Source organism: Theropithecus gelada, chromosome 8 (genome assembly GCF_003255815.1).
Source record: "Theropithecus gelada isolate Dixy chromosome 8, Tgel_1.0, whole genome shotgun sequence".
Taxonomy (NCBI): Eukaryota; Metazoa; Chordata; class Mammalia; order Primates; family Cercopithecidae; genus Theropithecus; species Theropithecus gelada.
Window position 1 is genome coordinate 28,377,451 of NC_037676.1, and position 22,324 is coordinate 28,399,774.

Sequence of the window (22,324 nt, forward strand, 5' to 3'; positions counted from 1 at the left end):
TTGATTTCCTCATGCCTCCAGTAGGCAAACTTTCCCATCAGTCACCTGTTTCTCAGATGAACTTTTCTGGCTAATGGGATAAGAAAAAAAGTAGTTTCCGTTGTAACTGTATCTTATGCATATACCATGGAAAGAACACTTCTTTGGAAGTCAGGAGACCAGAATTATTCTCCTGGCCTGGCCAGTGACTGCTGGAGGCTCTGAGCTGGTCCCTTCATCCCTGTGGGCTTCTGTTGCTTCATCTGCAAAATGATGGGGTTGGCGTGGATTCGTGGTTGTCCAGGATCCGTGGTTGTCCAGTTGCTCCTTAAAAACCTAAGATTACATGACAGTGTCTGAGCAGCAGAGAATGGGAGGAACCAACTCGACAAGACTTTGGGTCCCAGAGAAGGCAAGTGACTCACTTGACTTCTCTCTGGGTCCCCATTCCAGCTGAGTTTTCTATATTGGGGTTCCCAGGCTAAGAAAAATAAAATCACGTGGAGAATTACCCAGGCCCTAATAATCTGTGATTCCAATGCATTTGTTTGATGGTTCTAAAGATAGCTCCTTGCCCACACGCAAGTGAGTGAGTGAAATTTTGGATGGGCTAAAAATAAAGAATGCTGGTGTGATTTCCGGATTTTTTCAGAATGGCACAGAGAATGGACTGAGAAAAATGTTTCATGAGTAGGAATTATGTTGCCTTCCTGCCAAGATTTATCACATAAGCATGTTTTGTCCTTTGCAGCATCAGTTTTATTGTATTTTACTGTATGTGCATCTGCCTTAAGGACATAAACCAAAGACTCTTAGAGGCTGGGGCCACATGGTACCCAGCATGGAGATTAATCATCAGAACCTTCTAAAGAAGTCAGTGGGAAGGATGAGAGAGTTCAGTGTTCTTCGTTTCCTCCTCCAGAATCTTAGCCATAATTGGGATTTATTTAGTCGTGTTATAAATACCCTACTACTATGACAACTGGGACAGCTACACTATTATTAGGACAACTGCATTATAAATAAATTTTAAGCAGAAGTTCTAGACAAGTGAATATACCTACCTTTAGTTCAGAACAGCTGTTAAATGGTCTGGTAGTAGATGAGTTGTAAGAAGACAGAGATTCCCAAATTGTGCTGTTTGGTATTAAAGAAAAATTGGCCCAAACATGGGCATGGTGGCTCACACCTGTAATCCCAACTACTTGGGAGGTGGAGATAGAGGGATCACTTGAGACTTGGAGTTCTAAACCAGTCTGGGCAACATAGTGAGATCCTGTCTTCGAAAAAAGAAAAACAAAGAAAGAAAGGAAAAGAAAGAAAAAGAAAAGGAAAAAGAAAGAAAGAAAGAAAAGAAAGAAAGAAAGAAAGAGAAAGAAAAGAAAGAAAGGTAAAAATGGTTTCTAATGCTTTGAACTTTTAGCTAATGAAGTAAAATCAATGATACATGGGACACAGTAAAATGTAGAGAATGATATATAGGAATCAAGATAATTTTAATTTGTCTACAGATGAGCAAACTGAAAGATACCATTAGGATGGTCTTCAAGTGCATGGAGATGTTTTGTGAATTAGATTCTTCATGGTCATTTTCAATATTCCAAAAAGAACAAGGAAGAAACGGACTTACATTCAGGAGATAAGACTTGGTTTGTTAATGGAAGTAAATGAAGACTTTTCTTTTTTTGTAATAAAACACTAAGGTGGACAAAATAAGGTCACCCTCAAATCTCTTGCCATCTGGCTGCCTGTCTTGGACAGGTATCAAAGGTGTCTGTTTCAAGGCAAATGGCTGAAGAGGGGGATCTTCATAGGATCTGAGTTACACTGATGAGTGTACATGAAGCATCTTTAGAAATGTGTGCTGATGAAATTGTTACCAGTCTATCACATCTGCAAAATGATGGATGCTTTTAGAACCTTTTTCTAGACATGCTTTCATTTGGGCTGTGAGAAAGGTTCTGAGGCAGCATTTTCCCTTTGTATGTGAAACAACAGAAACTCAGGGACATAGAGAAGTGAAGAGGCTTAACCACAGCCAGGTGAAAATGAGTGGCAAGGGCAGGTAAGCCCTGCTGTCATGGCCAGATGTGGACCCCTGCACTGCAGAGTGAGAGACGTCTGCCAGCAGGGGGCAGCACTGAGAGGATGGCGCTTGGGGGATGAAGAAGAGGGCCACCTGGCGAAGAATGGCTGCTTGTTGAGGTGTCTCTAAAGTGGGGCTTCTTGCCTCAGAGCACGATCAGGCTTTGGGATCAGATCCTCCCCTATTGGGTTGTATTAGTCTGTTGTTTTCAGGCTGCTGACATACCCGAGACTGGGCAATTTACAAAAGAAAGAGGTTTAACTGGACTTACAGTTCCACGTGACTGGGAAAGCCTCACTATCATGGTGGAGGCAAGGAAGAGCAAGTCACATCTTACATGGATGGCAGCAAGCAACGAGAGAGAGCTTGTGCAGGGTAATTCTTCCTTTTGAAACCATCAGATCTTGTGAGACTTTTTCACTGTCATGAAAATGGCATGGGAAAGACTTGCCCCCGTGATTAAATTACCTCCCACTGAATCCCTCCCACCACAAGAGGGAATTCAAGATGAGATTTGGGTGGGGACACACAGCCAAACCATATCACAGGATCATAGACTTCTTAAGGTGTCGTTTCAACAACTCACTTTACAGGGTTGGACACAAAAGTCACACCATCCATGTATTTATAGCAAGAATGATCTCTTTCCCCAGTGACTGGACCACTCATCCATCCAGGGCTAATGAGCTACATAGGAAGTGGAAGCTAAGGACAAACTCCTGGAGCTGCTAGGGTGGAAAGGTGACTTGGACTTGAGCATAAATCCCCTGTGAAGATTTCTAGCTGTCTGCCTTTGATGGGGCTCCAAGTCTTATGTCTTCACTGTGCTCAAACCAGCTCTCAGGAGTCCTGTGTACATGCTCATACTCCATTCCTAGAATCAAGCTTTAAAATCAAAGTTTTAAAAATAACACACACCAGGTCATCAATTGTTAAAGTTTTGTTTGTGTTTTTAAAAATGTTTTAGCAACAAGGTCTCGCTCTGTCATCCAGGCTGGAGTGCAGTGGCACGATCATAACTCACTGTAGCTTACTTCTGGGCTTGAGGGGTCCTCCTGCCTCAGTCTCGTTAGTAGCTAGGACTATGGGTGCGTATCACCACACCTGGCTAATTAAAAAAATTTTTTTGTAGAGATGAGATCTCTCTATGTTGCTGAGGCTGGTCTTCAACTCCTTGCCTCAAGTGATCCCCCCACTTTGACCTCCCCAAATGCTGGAATTACCAGTGTGAGCCACCACACCTGGCCTGGTCATTGAAGTTTATGAAGATTATTTGCAGCCATGGAATCCGATCCAGCCTGGAGAAACATTTTTATTAAAATGCCCTGTGAAATACTTCTACATTCTACCCTATTCCTCTGGTGATTAGATCTACTAGCATCCTTCACATACTATATTCCTTTCCTCTGGGCAGTGCTGAATGTACCAGGATATTCTCCCCTTCGAATTATACAATCTAAGATACTACCCCTCACCTTTTCAAAGGCCCATTCTTTCTTTAAGTGCATTAATATTATTCTGATTGCAGTTCAGTCCAGGCCATTTGGAGATTTATTGGCGCCACTCCCAAGTTTAAGGGACAGTAATGTGTCTAAGGATGGGGGGATTCAAGTATAAGAGAGTTTGAGGCAGCAAAGGAGCCCAAGAGAATCTGGGATTTCTCCTACAGTCCATCAGATTATGTCCTGGAGACAAACACTAATAAGTGACTCTATATTCCTTGACATGTGATTTTCTTGACATATTCATTTTCTTTTTGAACAATTTCTAATTTTGCTTTGAATAGAGCAGGAGCCACCTTGCTAGAGAGCTGTCCGCCCCACCCCCAGCTCTGCACTTTCCACCAATCCCCATCTTCCTCACCACCAGCAAATTTCTCCTAGTGCCCTGCTGTAGCACACAGTGACAGCTTCTCTTCTTTCCGACCCGTACCTCACTTGGTTTGACCTTGCTTTGACCTTGCCATGACTTCTTCAGGCCTCAGTCTCCCATCCGCAGGAGGCAGTCTTAGACTTGACAGTCTCCAATATTTCTGCCAACTCTAGATTCTCAGAAAGATGCTCTCAGGAAAAAGAACCCCAAATTAAGCAAATTGGCATTGACTTTTGTTTCTGTTCTTTCTCTTTATTCTGTAGCTGCCAAATCTTTAGGTATTTGAAACCAAGTGCAAAGGGTTCCCTGTGGGTTTAATTTCAGTTGCTCTCTGTGTATTTTTTATTATGCACTTACCGAGGGACAAGTCTCTGTAAGTGTCCCCCAGGCACAAGTGTCCTTTTAGTTCTCAGAAGCTTGGCAACCCACATACAGTCTTCTAATTAAAAATGTGCATTTCAAGAAAATTTTGAAGTCACACCCTCATACGGTGGAAGAAAGGAGCTCTGTTAAACTCTCCACACACACAAGAATGAATCTCATTGTTAGAAAGAGATTTTCTGCTCTACCAATCCTTGCTCCAGATTTCAGAATCCACCTCAGGCATCGAAGCTTCAGATTATCAGCCCCATGGGTCATAAATACTGACCTCTGTTTACCATCTGTTAGCTCCATCACACAGAGACTCAATTCAGTACACACATCCTGAGAACCTACTACATGTCTGGCCTAATGCTCAGAGTCACTGAGGACCCAAGGTGGTCTATTGCAAGGGCTCAGTACTTAGACTCTGAGTGAGTCAGCTGTGGTTTGGATCCCAGGTTCTAGAGTGCATTCACACCATGACCTCTGGGATCCTCAATGACTTCATCTGCAAAACAGATGGAACCTGCCAGGTGAGGTTGTTGTGATGCATTCATGAGGTAATACATGCAAAGCATCAGCTCAGTGTCCGATCCCTAGCAAGCCCTTAACAACTGATACCTATGATAATGATCAAAAAGGGGAAGATGACAGATTCATTTCTTCAGCAGGCATTAACCAAGAGCCTTTTATGTTCCACATACAATGCTGGGACAATGAATATGAGTTGGTAAACAGAGCAGGCATAGTAGCTGTTCTCATGGAACTTGCAATCTCGCAGGAGAAAGAGTCTCTATAAAACAAACAAATCTATAAATATATAATGACAAGTTGTGGTAGGTGCTATGAAGGAAATGAACTGGTGTCTGAAAGTGCTTGGGAAGTTAGCGTGGGCAGAACCATGTGGCCTTGGAAAAGAAGAAAGAGGATTCACCACAGCACAGGAAATACTCTTGTGAAAGGAGGTGGTCAGGGCAGTTTTCACAGGACAGAAGAAGGAGCCCAGGAGAAAGAAACACATTTATCAGAAGAGACTTAGTTTTGTTCCATTATTGGCTTACAATATTTTAAAGTTTGAGCATTTACCAAAAATGATCCAGCCCAAATCTTTTATTTTAAATATGGGTAAACTGAGGCATGGAGCATGAGTTGCCACCAGTCATATAGTTAGTTAATGAAAGAGCAGGCCTTAGAACTCTAGGATTTGGGACTTTTGGTTTATCTTCCTATCTCTTATTTCTTCTTAAATGTGTCAGAACATCCAGGGCTTTTTCTTGAAGGATATTAGAAAGTAGTATCAAGGTGCCTTCCTCTTCCATCACTAATAATGGTCCTTTCTTGAAATTTTTTTGGGGAAAAATCCATAGGGTGAAGATCCTATGAGAATCCTGCAAATGTTAAGCTATTTGAACTTGGGTAAGCTCCACCTTCATTCATCAATGCTTTCCCATTTGAGTATTTGCTCTCTTTCAGCACTTGGGTTATGTTAGAATCATGTTCCCATCCAATTACAGAATAATCAGAGATCTAGAGCTTGGGGCTGGCTGTGCAAGTTTGAAGACCTTGCCTGCTGAGTCCTACCCTACACTGCACCCCACACAGGACCACTGCACTGACTTTTGGGGACTGGTCACCAACCCTGTCTCTGAAAGATTCTCACCATGAGGATGGGCATCTGCTGCTTCCATTGACCCTCAGATATGACACAGAAGGATGTAAGATGCCAGTTATCCCTGAGTGGGGTGGGTGTCCTAGCTGGAAGCAACGTGTACCTCAGTGGATTTAGGTTTGAATTGCAGCTTGGCCACTTATTTACTAACTGCAGGCAAGTTATTGAATCTCTGAGAACCTCAGTTTTTTTCTTTAAATGTAAAATAAGAATTTGGATCTAACTTTCAGGGTTGTTGGAAGGCAATGAAATAAGTACCTACGATCATACATGGCACACGGTTTTCAACAAATACTCATTTACTTAAAAAACACATCCATAACACTGTGTAATAGGCTCTGTTCTAAGAGCTTTACAAACATTAACTCAAACCCCTTCTATTTTCCCCGTGAAGATGACTGCGCTGACAGTGAGAGGGATTTCATGGAGCAATGGGCCATATCAAAAGGTCTTTGGAAATAGAAACACCTTACCTTCAATGAAAACCATTCACCCTGCCTCTCAAGCATGAAACTAGGAGTTTTTCTAGGCTCCTAGTTAGTGGTTTACTTAGTTAGTTCAGATTATTACCCACATGGGTCATAAGTACTGAATATTGTGATGATTAATAATGTTGATTATTTCAGTGCTCTAGCATCAACTCTTGATGTGTTTTCTTGACTCCTCTCCCCCGCAATTTTTATAGCAGACATACACTGGACCCATGCCTGTCACACTAAGTTACTTATACTTCCCAAACGCCATGCTTCTCTTCTTTGCCCATGCTGCCCTTAATCATGAGTTTGCCTGGCAAGAGTCTTCTAAGCCTCATCTCAGTCGTCACTTTATCTTGGCCTGTGAGATCTTCCATGATCTTCTGGTTTGCACAGATGACTCCCTCCTGGGGGCACCTCTATACCCTGCCTGTGGTCCAGAGATGCAATCCTCTATACTCTGCCCGTGGCCCAGAGATACAATCTCTGTAAGAGATACTCAGTGGTATCTCTAGCACCTGGTCCAGGGGCCCATAGTTAGGAAGAAAGAATGAGAGGAAAGGAAGGAAGAAATGAAGGAAAGAAGTAAGGAAGGAGGAAAGAAATGAAAAAAGCAAAAGAAAGAGGGAGGAAGGGAAGAAAGAAAGACGAAGGAAGGAGAAAAGGAGGAAAACTTCATTAGTTAATCAGCCAATGATCACATTAAAGCAGCTTGTCACTGCTGGTCACTGTTACCCACCCTGACCGCTCCGCAAAGTAGAAAGTGGAGACATGGAGGTCCAAATGCCAGACACAAAATGGTTGTCTAACTCGGCAATCAAACAGCCATGTTTCAGGTGTTCTAGAAGATAAATGCTCACCTTGAACATGAAACTGTGTCTTCTTTCTTGACAGATTTCAAAATCAAGAAAGATATTTCAATCTCTTGAAAAATACACAAGACAAAACATTTCCAGAGCTGGAGGCAGGACAGATGAGCTTGGGAGATCCGGACCAAAGGCCGGTTTCACTAGCGCAGGTCACCCCAGCTCACTCTTTACTGAGAAGAGGCGGTGGAACAGCAGGGACAGGGTGATGGACCCCAAGGGAAAAATATACCAGGCGGGGCTTTTGTGAAGTGGAGACCTCTGTGCCCTGAGGCCCCAGCTCTTTTGCACCACTGCATCTGCCCCCAATCCCTAAGTTGCCCTGCTTGGCATTTACCATCCCCACATGAAGCTGGAGCTAGAGCAGTCAATGGGGTGTGGTGGGGATGCAGTGAGAGTATGAGTGGACTGAGAGCAGGAAACCTTCATTCATTCATTCATTCATCAATCCATCATCCATCCATTTACTCATCATCCAGTCACTCTGCATATGTTCCTTGATTGACCAATATATGTTGGAGATACATTGATGCCAGACAAAAGCCTGCTGATGAGAAGCTCCAAGTCCTCCCATCTCTGTGTGTCAAGTCCTCATCTATAAATGAGAAGCGTGAATACTTTCAAGGGCATAGTTCTCCATGGCACCAACTCATAGTTAAATGAATTCTTCTCTCCATGAATTTAAAGCAAACCCACACAGTTTTGCAGATTTGTTTGGGAGACTTGTAAACACACTGAAGGTCATTTCACAAATACCGGGTCAAAAATTCTTGGGCAAGAATGTGGTTCTATGTCTTCCTACCCAAAATTCATCCCTTGATTCTATAGTACAGCTGCTCTAACAGAGACTCCTTTAAATATGGTATTTTCTAACATTAAACAAAGGTTTCAGTCTCTGACGGAGGCAGGCACAAGAGAGCATCTTGTTTCAAAGCAATGCAAGGAAACCAACTGGTGGGGAAGAAAGTGGGTAGGAGGAATACGGAGTGCCCTGATCTGCCAGCTCACCACCTTCTGCATCCACTCCCACACTCAGCCCTGCCTTGCTAAGGGGGACGCAAGAAGCCCTATGTCTGTAGCTCATCTGGCTTAACAGGGAGCTAGTCTGGCTGCCCAGCCTTCTCTGACTTGCACAGCTCAGTTCCTAGTGCCTGGAGTCCTGCCTCAAGGATTCAGGTTTTGCTTCTCACTCTGGACTAACCTTCAGAGCACTGGGTGCTTTCCCACCCAGTCCTGTTTTGCTCCTCATTTTGTCATGGCTTCCATCGAGATCTCACACTTCAGACTTCTGCTAAAGGCACACACAGCCTGGCCTGAGCATTTCCTTAGGATTTGGCTTCTCCATTTCAGATCAGCAGAAATTCCTGCACCCTTAACAGCCAATGGCCAAGGCAGCAGGGTCCTGGCTATGTGAGGGTTCAGTCCCCACTACACCCCCTGTCTGGAATGTCCCCTTCTGTCATGCCATCTCTGATCCATCCTGCATCCTCCCCAGCCAGGATACCTGGGAGTCAAACAGGAGCTGAAGAGCTAGAATAGGGCTAGGGTGAGACATTTGAGGCATTTGGAGCCTGAAACTTAAAGAGACACTCATGTTTAAAGTGTTCACCCCGGGTCCCTCTCTCACCTCCATTCATCCTGTCCTGGTGAGGAGATCGCCTCAACCTGGAATAGACTTATACACTCTCTAGAGAAGAATATTTTTAATTTCTGTTTTTAATTACTGAAAGGACCACATGATTATATATAAGAAATCCTACTGCTTGGGGAGGAAAATTCATGGGGAAGAGGAAAGTATTTTGTATCAGGCGCAGCAAGTGTCGTGGCTGCTGATTAATCCCTTCATGAAAAATGGCATTTTTAACGTTGACATGAGTAATCACACCTTTTCTTTCCGTAGTAGTTTAGCATTTCCTGTTATAATAATTCAAGCCTAATGCCTCACTCAAGGAAGCAGAAGTGTCAGCGTGCTATTCATTTTCTCCACGTTGTCCCATTTGTTTCTTCATAAACTCCGGCGGAATCTGCCACCAGGCTGTCGGACCTTGGTGATTCACGTTGGACGTCAACTGAGATTCTAAAAGGGCATTGCCTGGAATGACCGACGCACAAAGGATATTTCTCAAGTTGGTGACAACTCAATGACCCAGCGACTCGGTCATAAGTCTCTTGAGCTGTGGGGTCCTCTGCTCTTAGATTTTCAAGGCTATTGTCTAGGGAAAGGCAGGGTGGAATAGAGGAAAAATCCTAAGACCAGGGCTCAGGTCTCTTAGGTCCTTATTCCAGCTCTGTGGTCTAATTTTGCCAAACTTCTTGACTTCCCTGGGTTTTAATTTCCTCATCTGTACAAAGAGAAGACTGGCTGAGAACAGAGGCAAAATGGTTGCCATGCTTTGGCAATCAAACAGCCATACATGTTTCAGGTGTTAAGGAAGATAGATGTTCTAACATGAAATTCTGTCTTCTCTTACTCTCTTGAAAAACAAATAAGACAAAACATTCCCAGAGCTGGAGACAGGAAGAATGAGCTTGGAAGATCAGGACCAGGTGCTGGTTTCACTACGTCTGGTCACCCCAGCTCATTCTTCTGCTGAAAAGAGGCAGGAGAACAGTGGGAACAGGGTGGTGGTCCCCAAGGGAAGAATGATCAGTGGAGACAGTTTCAGCTTGAAAATTCGATGATGCCCCTTGTCGTGACTGTCAGGGTTTTAAGTTATTCTTGAGAATTTCTTGAACTCTTTTCTGTCTTTGTTTTCTAAAAGACTTTGACAATGGCAGTGCGAGCTCAGATTCATGTCAGAGTTACCATTCTGGTTTGCCAAGGTAGTGGAGGAATGTGGAAAGACCTCGCTGCACTTTAGTCCTGTACTTCTGACCTGTACTCAAAGGCCTTTCCCTTCCTACTCTGGGGCATCTCCCCACAGAGGAGCTTCATGCCAGCTTCCCCTCTGCAGGGGTTGCCAACTCATGACTCCCTGGGGGAGGCCTCCGCACCAGCCTGCCAGCACCATTTCCTTTCCTTGAAGGCTTGTGACTCATAGCTGCTGTGTAACGTGTGGCACCCCCAGACAGGAACACATCTTGCAAATTGCATTGGGGGCTGCTTCTCTGGTCTTCCTTCTGGATACCAGATCTGGAGGCGGCAAATGGAATTGAATTCTTTATAGGTTAGAGAGCATTTAACTATACCTGGCAGGGTTCTTTAACTCAGACTTTAGATTTTTTTTCATATCTATACACACATATATTTCATAATAGGCAACATGACTAATATTTGCGGTATTGTTTTGATTCTTTCAGTGCAACCGGTTCACTCATTCTTGAGTGTCTAAACATCATTAAGATTCTAAACTTTTACTCTGAAGAACACATTCAGAATAAGTTCTGGTATTTTTCTCTGGACATGTTTTTTTTCTAACTACTGATAGAAACAACAAAGTGGGAAAAGACTGAATAAGTTTGATCTTATTTGCCAGTGCCAGTTGATGTATCATGGCTTCCTCGTGGCTGTGTTGAAAGGGATCGTGAGACAGTGACTTGGAAGGAAGAGGTGCCTTGGCAGGAAGAAGTGCCTAGTGGATGAGCAATGCCTGCTCTGGGCAAGGAGGGACCAAATAGCATGTGTGCCACTTTTAGACCCTCCCTGGACAGTATCTTTCCAGCCGCTGCCTGCCTCATCCTCCTCCTTGAAACCAGAGGGCAAGCCCTGATGTTCCACCAACAGGATTAATGTCTATGATGGAGGAAAATCATATAAAACTATGATTATTTCAGTGATAAACCAAACCAGAGAGTAAGTTATTATGTAATTCTGGGGCCTTGCTTCCACATCAAAATATCAGTGGATTCTGTTGAAAATGAAGTCATTGTAGCTTGAAAATGAAGTCACTATAGTGGGAACTAAAATGATTTAGTTGGGACTTCCTGACAATGACAAGAAGGGGAGTAGAGAAGGAAATGGAGATGCCATACAATTTGCTACACGGTTATAACTGCACACGCAGTAAGTTACAGCTGACTTTTACAGGATCCTAATACTAACCTCCATTTCCTCCTTACTAAGAAAGTGGCAAACTCTTAGCCCTTCAGGACTATAGTAAATCTGGCCAATTTTGTGTGTGTCCTATTTAGATTTATTGTTTTTTTCTTTTTAAGAGACAGGGTCTCACTCCATCACCCAGGCTGGAGTGCAGTGATGTAATCATAGCTCACTGCAGCCTTGGACTCTTCGAGGCTAAGTGATCCTCCCACCTTGGCCTCCCAAGTAGCTGGGACTATAGGCACATACCATCATGCCTGGCTAATTATATTTATTTTTATTTTTTTGTAGTGACAGGGTCTCACTATGTTGCCCAGCTCATTCTCGAACTCCTGGCCTCAAATGATCCTCCTGCCTCGGCCTCCCAAAGCACTAGGATTACGGGCATGAGCCACCATTTCCCAGCCCTATTTAGATGTCTTTATCTTGGTTTACCAATGCTGTCTCCTTTGCCTCCCAGTGCTCGTTCTTACAGCTCTTTATGCTGGAACAAGTTCTTCCTCCCATGAGGGCCCACAGCACACCAAATGCTGAGAACCGTTTCTCCATCTGCTCTTGCTTTGGACTTTGAAGACTCAATCCTCATTAATTGTACTCCTATAGCTCTAGATATCTGCCTTTTAAATTGCTAATTACTTGCAATTTAAAGAGGTTTCTGCTGCCTTAGAATCTCAAAACAAAACAAAACAAAAAACCTCAAAACTCTCCCAGCTTCCTATATCCCCCACAAATCTTGGGAATTCATCTGTCTTGTACATCATGGCGCTTTCTGTTCCTCTGCTCTGGTCACTGTCTACCTGGCTTGTGCTGTGGCTAGAGAGAGGGTTTCACTGGTTGAGAGAGACCATATTTTAAGTGGAACAGGAACCAGGAAAGGCTCTAAAACGGATAGATTCAATGATATTTTCAGGGGTCAACCTCAACCCTCTGTCCTCTCTGCAGAACAATGATATATTCAACTGCCTAACAGTAGGAAGAACTAAAATTCTTGCTGTTATCATGGTGTCATCTTTGTTGGGTAAGTTGGTTGCCCTCTGAGGACCCCTGAGCTGGAAACCTGAGCAGAGGTGATAGGTTGCTCTATCTGGGAGCTCAGTCCCAGTTTGGACCTGTTTGTGTTCACTGAGATTGTTCCTGTGATGCAGGAAATAGATACATTCTCACATGGAGAAGTGAGAGAGAACAGGATCAATTTCAGCAGGTCTTATGAAAAACTCAATGTTCATTGAAAATACAATGCATTTCTAGCAACTTTGAGTTCCTCTATCCACCCAGGAGCTGCTGCTGATTGCTGCTAGAAAGTTGCCATGGCATTAAGTACTACTGCATGTTTCTGCTTTTGCGGTCTGTGAAGGTGTCATCTGTTAATTGTTCCTCAGCGCGACTGGAGTGCAGATCAGCCCACAGAGACTATCTGATTAGTTTGGCCTATCAGCATCTGGGATGAGTGTCCCTCTTGGGCAGAGGTCACTTAGGCCACTCAGCAGCCTTCCAGCCTTGCCCTTCCCAGTGCAAACAGCTGGGAATTGGTTAAGTGGCACAGAGCAAGGTGACCCATGGGAAACAACCCCTTAGAAGGGGCGGTGTTGTGGCGGGCGCTCCTGGTGCCTTAGCACCATCTGCATTCTACAGTCTTGCTCTGGCTGTGTGGCACCTTCCTTCTCGATTCCCTCACAGTTACCCTTTTTCCTTTGTCTTCCTATCCATGGTGCTTTCTCTGCAATGCATCCTCCCTTACACTGAATGTTGTCACACAAAAGCCGCAGCCAAAGCTTTCTCTTTGGAGGTGTTTTTCAGAAAAGTGCTGTGTGGACCCCAAAGAGTATTTTCTAGCCTTAGCTCTGCCTATTTCTGTTGATTATTTCCTGCCTAGTCTCTGATCCCTGTCATTGCTCCCTGCCTTGGTTTATTTAATACCAGTTCCCTTTAAATTTGGTTTTATCAGTCCCACTTTCTATGTGCTGAATTGAGGGGTCATGGAATGGAGGTAGCATCATCTGATAACTCAGTTATTGAGCATTCTTCTGAGTGCACTGGAGGCTAAAGTGCATAAGACTCAGCTCTCCCTTCCATCCTCACCCCCTCCATGAACCTGAAGGGCAAAATGACTTGCTTCTATGAAATCATAGGGAAAGACAGATTCTGGAATATTTGCAAGTACTCAGCCCAGTGCCTGTCACCTTTCACATGCTGAACAACACATATCTGTTGGATACATGGATGAATGCTTGATTGTGTTGTTAAGCACACAGGGGCTATGACAGTTCAAGTAAGGTATGACGATGTCTGCTGGTGAAGTCAGGGAGAGTTCCAATAGAAGGCAGGACAGGAATGTGCTGGAAGGTGTGTTAGGATCTCCCTGGGCAGTCTGAGGGCAGCAGGAATAGCAGGCTAAATGGGAACCACTCAGTCCTCTGATGAAAGCTGCTGCCTCTTGGAGTTAGCTATTACGGTGATGACTGCTGCTTGTCATTATGGCGAAATTTACTCTAAATAGAAATCTATAACTATCTCAATGAGCCCTAAAGACAGGCTTAGTCATCATGGCCACCAAATGTCGTCACATACATTAAGTGCCCCTGTGTGTCCAGAAACCTCTCAGCTGCCCTGTCAAGTGTATAGCCTCTCACTCGCTCTCGTCATCTGGGCTTTCGGATGTAGAAACAGAGATACAAAGGAAGAAATCTGGCCTAAGAATAAAAGGAAATTTTACTCTCTGCATTGGATTTTTGCTATTGTGTGTCAGAGAGATGTTTAGATGTGACAAACAAATATAATATTAATGCAAGAGTCATAAAGGGGTGAGAGGAGGGAGACAGCATTCAATAACTAATTATACTGAATTCTCTAATTACAATGGGGGATCTGACCTTGTCCAGGGCAGGAAAGAATGTTTCCTTAAGAACTTGATGTTTAGAAGGACAAGAAAGTCAGGCAAAGCATTAAGCGATGATGATCCATCTTTTCTAAGAGACCCACTTTCCCCATGCTTGGAAGTGCATCATTTAGTGAGTTACAGTTCCCTGCAGTAAACTCCTTTGGCTATTTTTGACCCTTGAGAGTTTGGTTAAGAAGATAATATGCTGACCACAGCAACTGCTCCTGATGCGAGATGTACAAACATCATCACAGTAGCTTTTACTGGGAGCACCCACCAGAGCCTGGACTCAGAGTCTCACATGCCCTCGTCTGGTGCTGTTGCTCTGTATCCTAGAGTTAGGCTGAGTAGAACATGCACATGCATGTGCATGCATACACACACACACACCCATACACACACACATACACACATACATACACACACATACATACTCACACATACACACACACACACACACACGCACATGCACACATACACACATACACACACATACACACATAAACACATACAACATACACATACATACACATACACACATATATACACACACATATACACACATATGTACACACATACATACACACATATGCACATACACACACATACACGCATATACACACACACACACACATATACACAGCCCAGAGCAGTAGGTGTTCCTATCTACTTTACAGCTTTTTATTGAATGTTTCCATGCTCAAACTTTTACATATGGCTGAACATTCCATGCAGAGATATCTTACAGCAACTTCAATGTCTTGCCTCTTTGGTATCCACTACGCCCCCAGTTACCTCTGTCTTCTCCTTCTAAGCAGTTTCATGCCAAGCTTTCTACCTCCCTCGCCCCTGGTGCTTTTACTTGTCAACACATAGGCTTTGAGATCATCGATGCTTGTGTTTTATTCTGTACCTTGTAAGGAAGCTGTGGAGCCCACAGGGGTGGCATTTGTTGTCAAAGCTGGGGCCCGACCATGAACAGAGGAGATTCGGTTGTTGTCAAAAGCAATACCATCTTGCAATCTCAGAAGAATTGAGAGAAAGCAAGAGATCTGAAATGTGTTTACATCTGGCTTGCTGAAAACAAAGGGAAGAGCATTGTTCCATAAATGGCTCTGACCCAGCCCCTACAGGCTCCATTCTGAGGATGTCATGGCTGTCACCGATGCAACCTAGAGCTGGGCAGGGAGGAGGTGGGTGGAAGTCATGGAAATTTTGTTGCAGGCTTCCAATATTTATGGCTATAAAAGTAATAGGACCACACGATTCTCTCTTATTTAGGAGTAAAATGCCCATTTTAAAAAGTAAATTGTGAAAGTAAAAGTGGTAAATGAAGAATAACCATCTGCACTGAAAACATGCTTTGGTGGCACTTCTACAAGGAATCATGTGGAAATGCTTTACGCTGATGTAGTCACTTGCCTTCACATTATCCAGGAACAACTGGAAAACAGCGTCATGGATGCCACATGTGGAAGACAAAGATCAGTCTTGGAAATGAGACTGAACTTCGCTCTGTAGGATGTTCAGCAAAATGCTCATATTCTCTGGGCCTCTATTTTTCTGTCTGTAAAATGAGAACATAAATTTCTGACGTCTAAAAAGAGACAGGAAGTGCTTTCTGACCCAGAAAACAAGGCTGCATTCTTGTAGCTACATATCCAAAGAATTACTGGTTGGCAAAGAGAGGAGGAACTGGGAGAAAAATGTCGTTGGTTGATTTGAACATTTCAGTCTAGCTGAAAGCAGAACAAATTTCATCATGGTGGGCAGAATAATGGCTCCCAAACGTTCTCATCCTGAGATTGACAAAAGGAAGTGGCTACTCTAGAAAGCAACAAGGCCAGCTGCGAGGCTGGGGTTCTAGAAGGATGTCTCGAAGGAAGAAATAAAACTGATAGTAGATATGTTTGAATGCCTTGAAAGGAGATTTATACTTCTGGCAGAGTTTTAGGATACAATTGTGATAAGTGTATAGGAAAGTGAGCAAGAAAAGGATGCAGATAATTATTAACTCTAGGACAAATAAAAACAGTTGAGCAAGAAATCAAATGTTATTATAATAAATCAGCTGGGAATGTTTATATGGTCACACAGGCATAGTAAGGCAACCCCTAGAGGCTGATACAGCCCTAGTTCATCACATCATTAGGGAAAATGGGAGCGTGTGAATGTGTGTGCCCACATGTGTGTGCCCACATATTTGTGCACGTGTGTGTGTGTGCATGTGTCTGTCCATGGGTATGTTTGTGCCAGGGCAGTATGGAGGTATATGAGGAAGTGAAATCCTCAATTTCTATAGGATAGAGTCAATAGATACTATCTGTCTTAATTCACTTGGGCTGCTGTAGCAAAATCCTGTACACAGTGTGGCTTATAGGCAACAGAAATCTCCTTCTGCCAGTTCTGAGGACTGGGGAGTGCAAGATCAAAGCACTGGCAGATTTGCTGTCTGGTGAGGGCCCGCCTTCTGATTTGTAGATGGCGCCTTCTTGCTGTGACCTCACATGATAGAAGGAGTGAGGGGTCTCCCTTGGGTCATTTTTTTTGAGGGGGACGGAGTCTCACTCTGTCACCCAGGCTGGAGTGGGACGGCGCGATCTCAACTCACTGCAGCTTCCGCCTCCCAGGTTCAAGCAATTCTCCTACCTCAGCCTCCTGAGTAGCTGGGATTACAGGCATGTGCCACCACACCCAGTTAATTTTTGTATTTTTTAATTTTTAGTAGAGATGGGGTTTCACCATGTTGGACAGGCTGGCCTCAAACTCCTGACCTCAAATAATCTGCCCACCTTGGCCTCCCAAAGATTATTTCTTATAAAGGTGCTAATCTCACTCATGAAGGCTCCAAACCCATGACCTAACCACGTCTCAAAGGCCCCACCCCTAATACCATCCTTAAGGATTAGGGTTCTGACATATGAATTTTAGGGGAACATAACCACTCAGACTGTAGCACTATCTAAAAGCGAAAAGTCAGGAACAGCAATGTGAGCATGCCATAGGGAGGCAGGGAAGAGTTGAAGTGGCTGCCTTTCACTCAGGTTGGTGCCCTGATTGCTAGTCAGGTGGGAACCCCGGTTGCTAGTCAGGTGGGAAGGGCAGGGAAAGTACCTTTTTAAACTATGGGCATGCACTCCTTGGATGTAAAATAGAAATATTCTAAAATAGAATGAAATAAAACTCAATGACATCTCCTTCAAGGCCCTTTACAATACGCCCAAAGGCTAACTAACTTCATTTCAGAGTATACCAAAATTCTTGCTATTTCACATGCTGTATGCACTTTCTGCAAACAAGATGTTCTTCCAATATGCATGCAATGTCTTCTGCACACACTATTCCCTCCGCCCAGTGTTGCCCCTTCTCCCCTTTCCACTTGGCCAGCTTCTATTGTTCTCTCAGCACAGGGGTGTAAATCACTTCCTCCAGGAAGCCTTCCCTGGTTCTCTCAGGACTGAGTCAGTTGCTCCCCACTCTGTATCCTCACAGTATTTCTGTCATTGTGCTGCAGTCTGTAGCAGGTGTGTCTGCCTTTAAGCTCAAGAGGGGCCATGTCTAATTCACCCTTATATCTCCAACAGCATGACACAGTGCCTGGTACATAGTATCTTCTTACTAAGCATTTACTGGACGCACAAAGAGCTCCTCCTTCAATGCTAAGCAAATAGTGAAAACAGTTGTAGTCTTGTTTCTGAGTGATTGTCAGAGAATTAAGTGGACTCGGAGCCAATGGATAGAAATGGCCAGGATGGATGCTCATGATCGGACTGAGGAGACAGAACAGCCCCAGGAAAGCAGCAGCTGCAGCCAGTCCCAGAGAGGAGGAGTCCAGCCTTCTGAGGGTGGGCATCCTGGTGCCAGGAGGAGTGGGCACGAGAGAAGGCACTAGAATTGTCTCAGCCCCTTGGGGATACCCACTTTTAGCTTTAATGTTAAATGGTGACAGGACCATTCATTTAGGTTTTGCCCTGCTTTTCCACTTTTTGGGTTGAGAGGGTCAACATTATTGACATTTTTAACTATTTGACCTTCCCTGAAGCTATTTCATTTGGCTCACAGTCTGTGAGCTCAGTCTTCCCCATCATTACGTTAACCCCCTCCCTTCTGTGCCCACATTAACTGGGGGCAACCCTAGCTTTGCCCTCTCTGCCCTGCACCGTGCAGGGTTTGATCCTCCATAGGCTCTGAGCTCCTTGGAACAAAAGCACGTGCCATCCTGAGTCTTTGTGTCCAGTACACGGTTACGGAAAAAATGAGTGGATGGTTTGTGAATTCCTTCTTCCCTTGGTCAGGTCTGGGCATATGGCAAGGGGTGCTGGAGACCTTGACTTTGTCACCTGGCCCCTCTGGACTCCATTCTTCACCTGTCCCTGGAGGAGGTCATTAGGACTTAAGCAGCCTCTGATAGCTGTGCCAAGAGAGGCAAGCAGAAATTTCACATTCTCTCCTTTAAATGCAAGGGGCAGAAATAAATATAACTGCCAGACGCTGCACTGTTGCTCTGCCTAGGGAGACACCCTAGAGGATGCATTTATCTGTGAGACTTCAAGATGCATCCCTGCTCCAGAATTATGTGCTGCTAAGACCGTTAGGTCATTGGATCATACTGGTCCAGCGGGCATGATCCTGCAGCCAAAAGCTTGCCGGAGCCTGAGAGTTTTGAGTGTTGTCAGGTCCCTTGGGAGACAGAGATGTCAGAGAGAAATCAGTGGATGCCCCCGGCCACAGATCCCTGGTGTCTTGTGTCCACAGATCCACTGCCATCATTTCTGCCAGAGAAGGGGGCAGAGGTTTAAGGATAAATTACGTTGTCCAGGTGCAGTGACTCACGCCTGTAATCCTAGCACTTTGGGAGGCCAAGGCAGGGGTATCCCTTGAGCTCAGGAGTTCGAGACCAGCCTGGGTAACATGACGAAACCCCGTCTCTACAAAAAAAATGCAAAAATTACCGGGGTTTGGTGGCGTGCACCTGTAGTCTCAGCTACTTGGGAGACTGAGGTGGGAGGACCACTTGAACCCGAGAGGTGGAGGTTGCAGTGAACTGAGATCATGCCATTGCATTCCAGCTCCAGCCTGGCTGACAGAATGAGATACTGTCTCCAAAAATAAAAAAATAAAAAATAAGTTATGGAGGCAGCTTACAGTGCCAGGATGGAGGCAGTTCTGAATCCAGCCTCAACCCAACACTTGCCAAGAAAGGAAGCCCTCTCCCTGTGCCCTTGCTTTCCTGAGTCCAGGGGAGATTAACAAGGTTCCTTATGACTCATTCTGTGAGTCAGACAGGGGAAGAAAAACAAGCACGTCAAAGTCTAACTTTCGGATGTGTAAAGACTTAGCAGTCTGATCTGTGACCAAAATTGTTGATTTGAAGAGCTGGGAAGGAAACCGTGAAGTTCTCTCTCCTTTCATCGTCTGGGGCTGTGCCCTCTGTGGGCTTGCTAAGTAAAGGCTCAGCTGGGAGGAAACAGAATCTGGAGAACGCCCAGCTGCTCCCACGGGAAGCATCAGGGAAGAAGGCAAGGTGCGAATTCTGCCTTCTGCTCTGCTGGGATCCCTTTCACATCTCCTTTGTCTCCAGGCAATAATGGTCCCCGGCTCTTTCCAGGTGTGACTTCTGGTCTTGGGTCCTGTCTCCTTGTTTTGTGGTTCTAAATCTTGGCCACACATTGGAATCACCTGGGGAGATTTAAGACCTACACATGCCTGGTTCTGCCTCCGGGGCCTGGGCTCCTAGATCTTTACAAGCTCCCTGGTGATTCTTACATGCAACCAAGCTTGTGATCATAACTCCTCTGTAACACGTAACCTCTCCATAGAAATTATTTTTGTTATAGTTTTTATCTCTAATTGTCTGATGACACGCTCTGTCCTACATTAAATAATTTCATGCTTTGGGAAGATATTTCCATGGGTTGTGAAGCCTCTTTCTATACCCCAAAGTCACACTGCATCAGATATCAGTGCTAAAGATAAACCAGTGATCATCTATTTAGTCTATTTTAGGCCTGAAAACAGAATAAAGGGCAAAGAACAGCCTAATTTTAGTCTAGCTTTTTTTCTCTTCAGTTTTCCCCTTCCATTCTTCTTCCCTAAGGCTCTCAAATACCTCCTCACTCCTTCAATGTTTCCCTACTTATATATTTCTTCCTCGGTTTTTCCTACATTTAATCTATAACGTGTAATATGTAACATTTAATAATTAAATCTGAAATATGTAATCTATCCTATGTAATATGTAATATTTAATCTATCATATTATCTACCATGCAGATATTACATATCTGTAATATGTAAGCTATCATGTGTAATATTTAATATATTAAATATTTAATATCATATGTAATATGTAATATATTACATATTAAATCTATCATACATGGTAGATTAAATATAGGAAATATATTTTTATATAATATACATATATCATATATAATATATATCATATGCAATATATCTATGTCATGTATAGTTTAATATATCACATATAATATGTATCATATATTAAATATTAAAATATAGGAAATATATTAATATATAAATACACATATTAATTTATAGGAAATAATTATATGTAACATATTGATGTACATTTCCTATATTTTAATATATTATATACCTTATATAGTATAAAATATATAATATATATTTAAGTATATTGTATATTATATGTGATATAAAAATATATAATATATTTTATATTATATAATATTTAAATATATAAAAATATAGAATATATTTTATAGTATATATGATATATACATATGTAAAAATATATAATATATTTTATATTATACATGATCTAAAAATATATAATATATTTTTATAGTATAAATGATATATAAATATATAAAATATATTTTATATTTTACATGATATAAATATATAATATATTTTATATTATACATGATATAAAATATCTGTAAAAATATTTTATATCATGTATAATATATTTATGTGTCATATAGTTTTACATATTTATATATTTTTAAAATATTTTTTACTTACATATTTCTTCCTATAACACAGAAGAAAATTATGCTGTGATCTTCTGCTAGCAGTTCCAACCTCATGATCTAGAAAACTCCTTCCAATCTCTCCATTCTGTAGGGCGCCAGTGCTCCAAAACCCTCAGCCCTGGGGCAGCAGCAAGAACTGGGAGCACTGCTGCTGGGGGGCTTCAGCCCCTTAGGTGGCTAGGATAGGGCACAGGTTGTCATCCCTTTTGATCTCAGGACTCCTTTACATTCTGGAAGACCCCAGAGAGCTTTGGTTTGTATAGATTACATCTATTGATATTGACTTCATTGAATATTAAAACTGAGACATTAAAAATATTTATATAATACCTTACTTAAAATAAGAATAACAAACCCCATTCCATATTAACATAGATGATATATTTTCTGGGAAATAATATTTTAAAAAAATGCAGTGCGAAGAGTGGCATCGTTTTACATATCTGCAAATGTCTTTTATGTCTGGTTTGATAGAAGCTGACTGGATTCTTACATCTTCTCGTGTATTCAGTCCCCTGTGATTTATGCAGCTGCCTCTGGAAAACGACACTGTAAATTGATGAGAGAATGAGAATAAAAAAGGTACACAATATCTTAGGGTTATGAAAATTGTTTTGATCTCGCAGACCCCTTAAAGGATCTCAGGGACCCCCGTGGGTATCTGAGCCACCCCTGGAGAAGTATTGCTATTGACAATTGAGCATGGTCAACAGAGTCAGTGTGGGGGGGATGATTAAGCAGTGCATGGTGCCAGGGATAGGCAAAAAATTGATACCTGTGTGTAGATCCCAGAGGACTCACAAAATGAGAAAACAGAAAATAAAAATGGAGTTGACTGAGTATGGTGATAATTGCTAATGTCATAAATATGCCTTTCTCACCCATTATTAAGTTTCTGTGCAGTATACTCTATTTCAGGTGAACTCGGTTATAATACTTATTTGATTAGAATGAGGAACTACATGCACATTGGCACAGCGAGTGTGTTGCAGCTGAAGCCCCGGGGGAGCCACTCCGGAAACTCTGGTGTCCCAGCCCTGCCACTCTTGATGTGATCTTGGGGAGTGGATGTGAACAGTT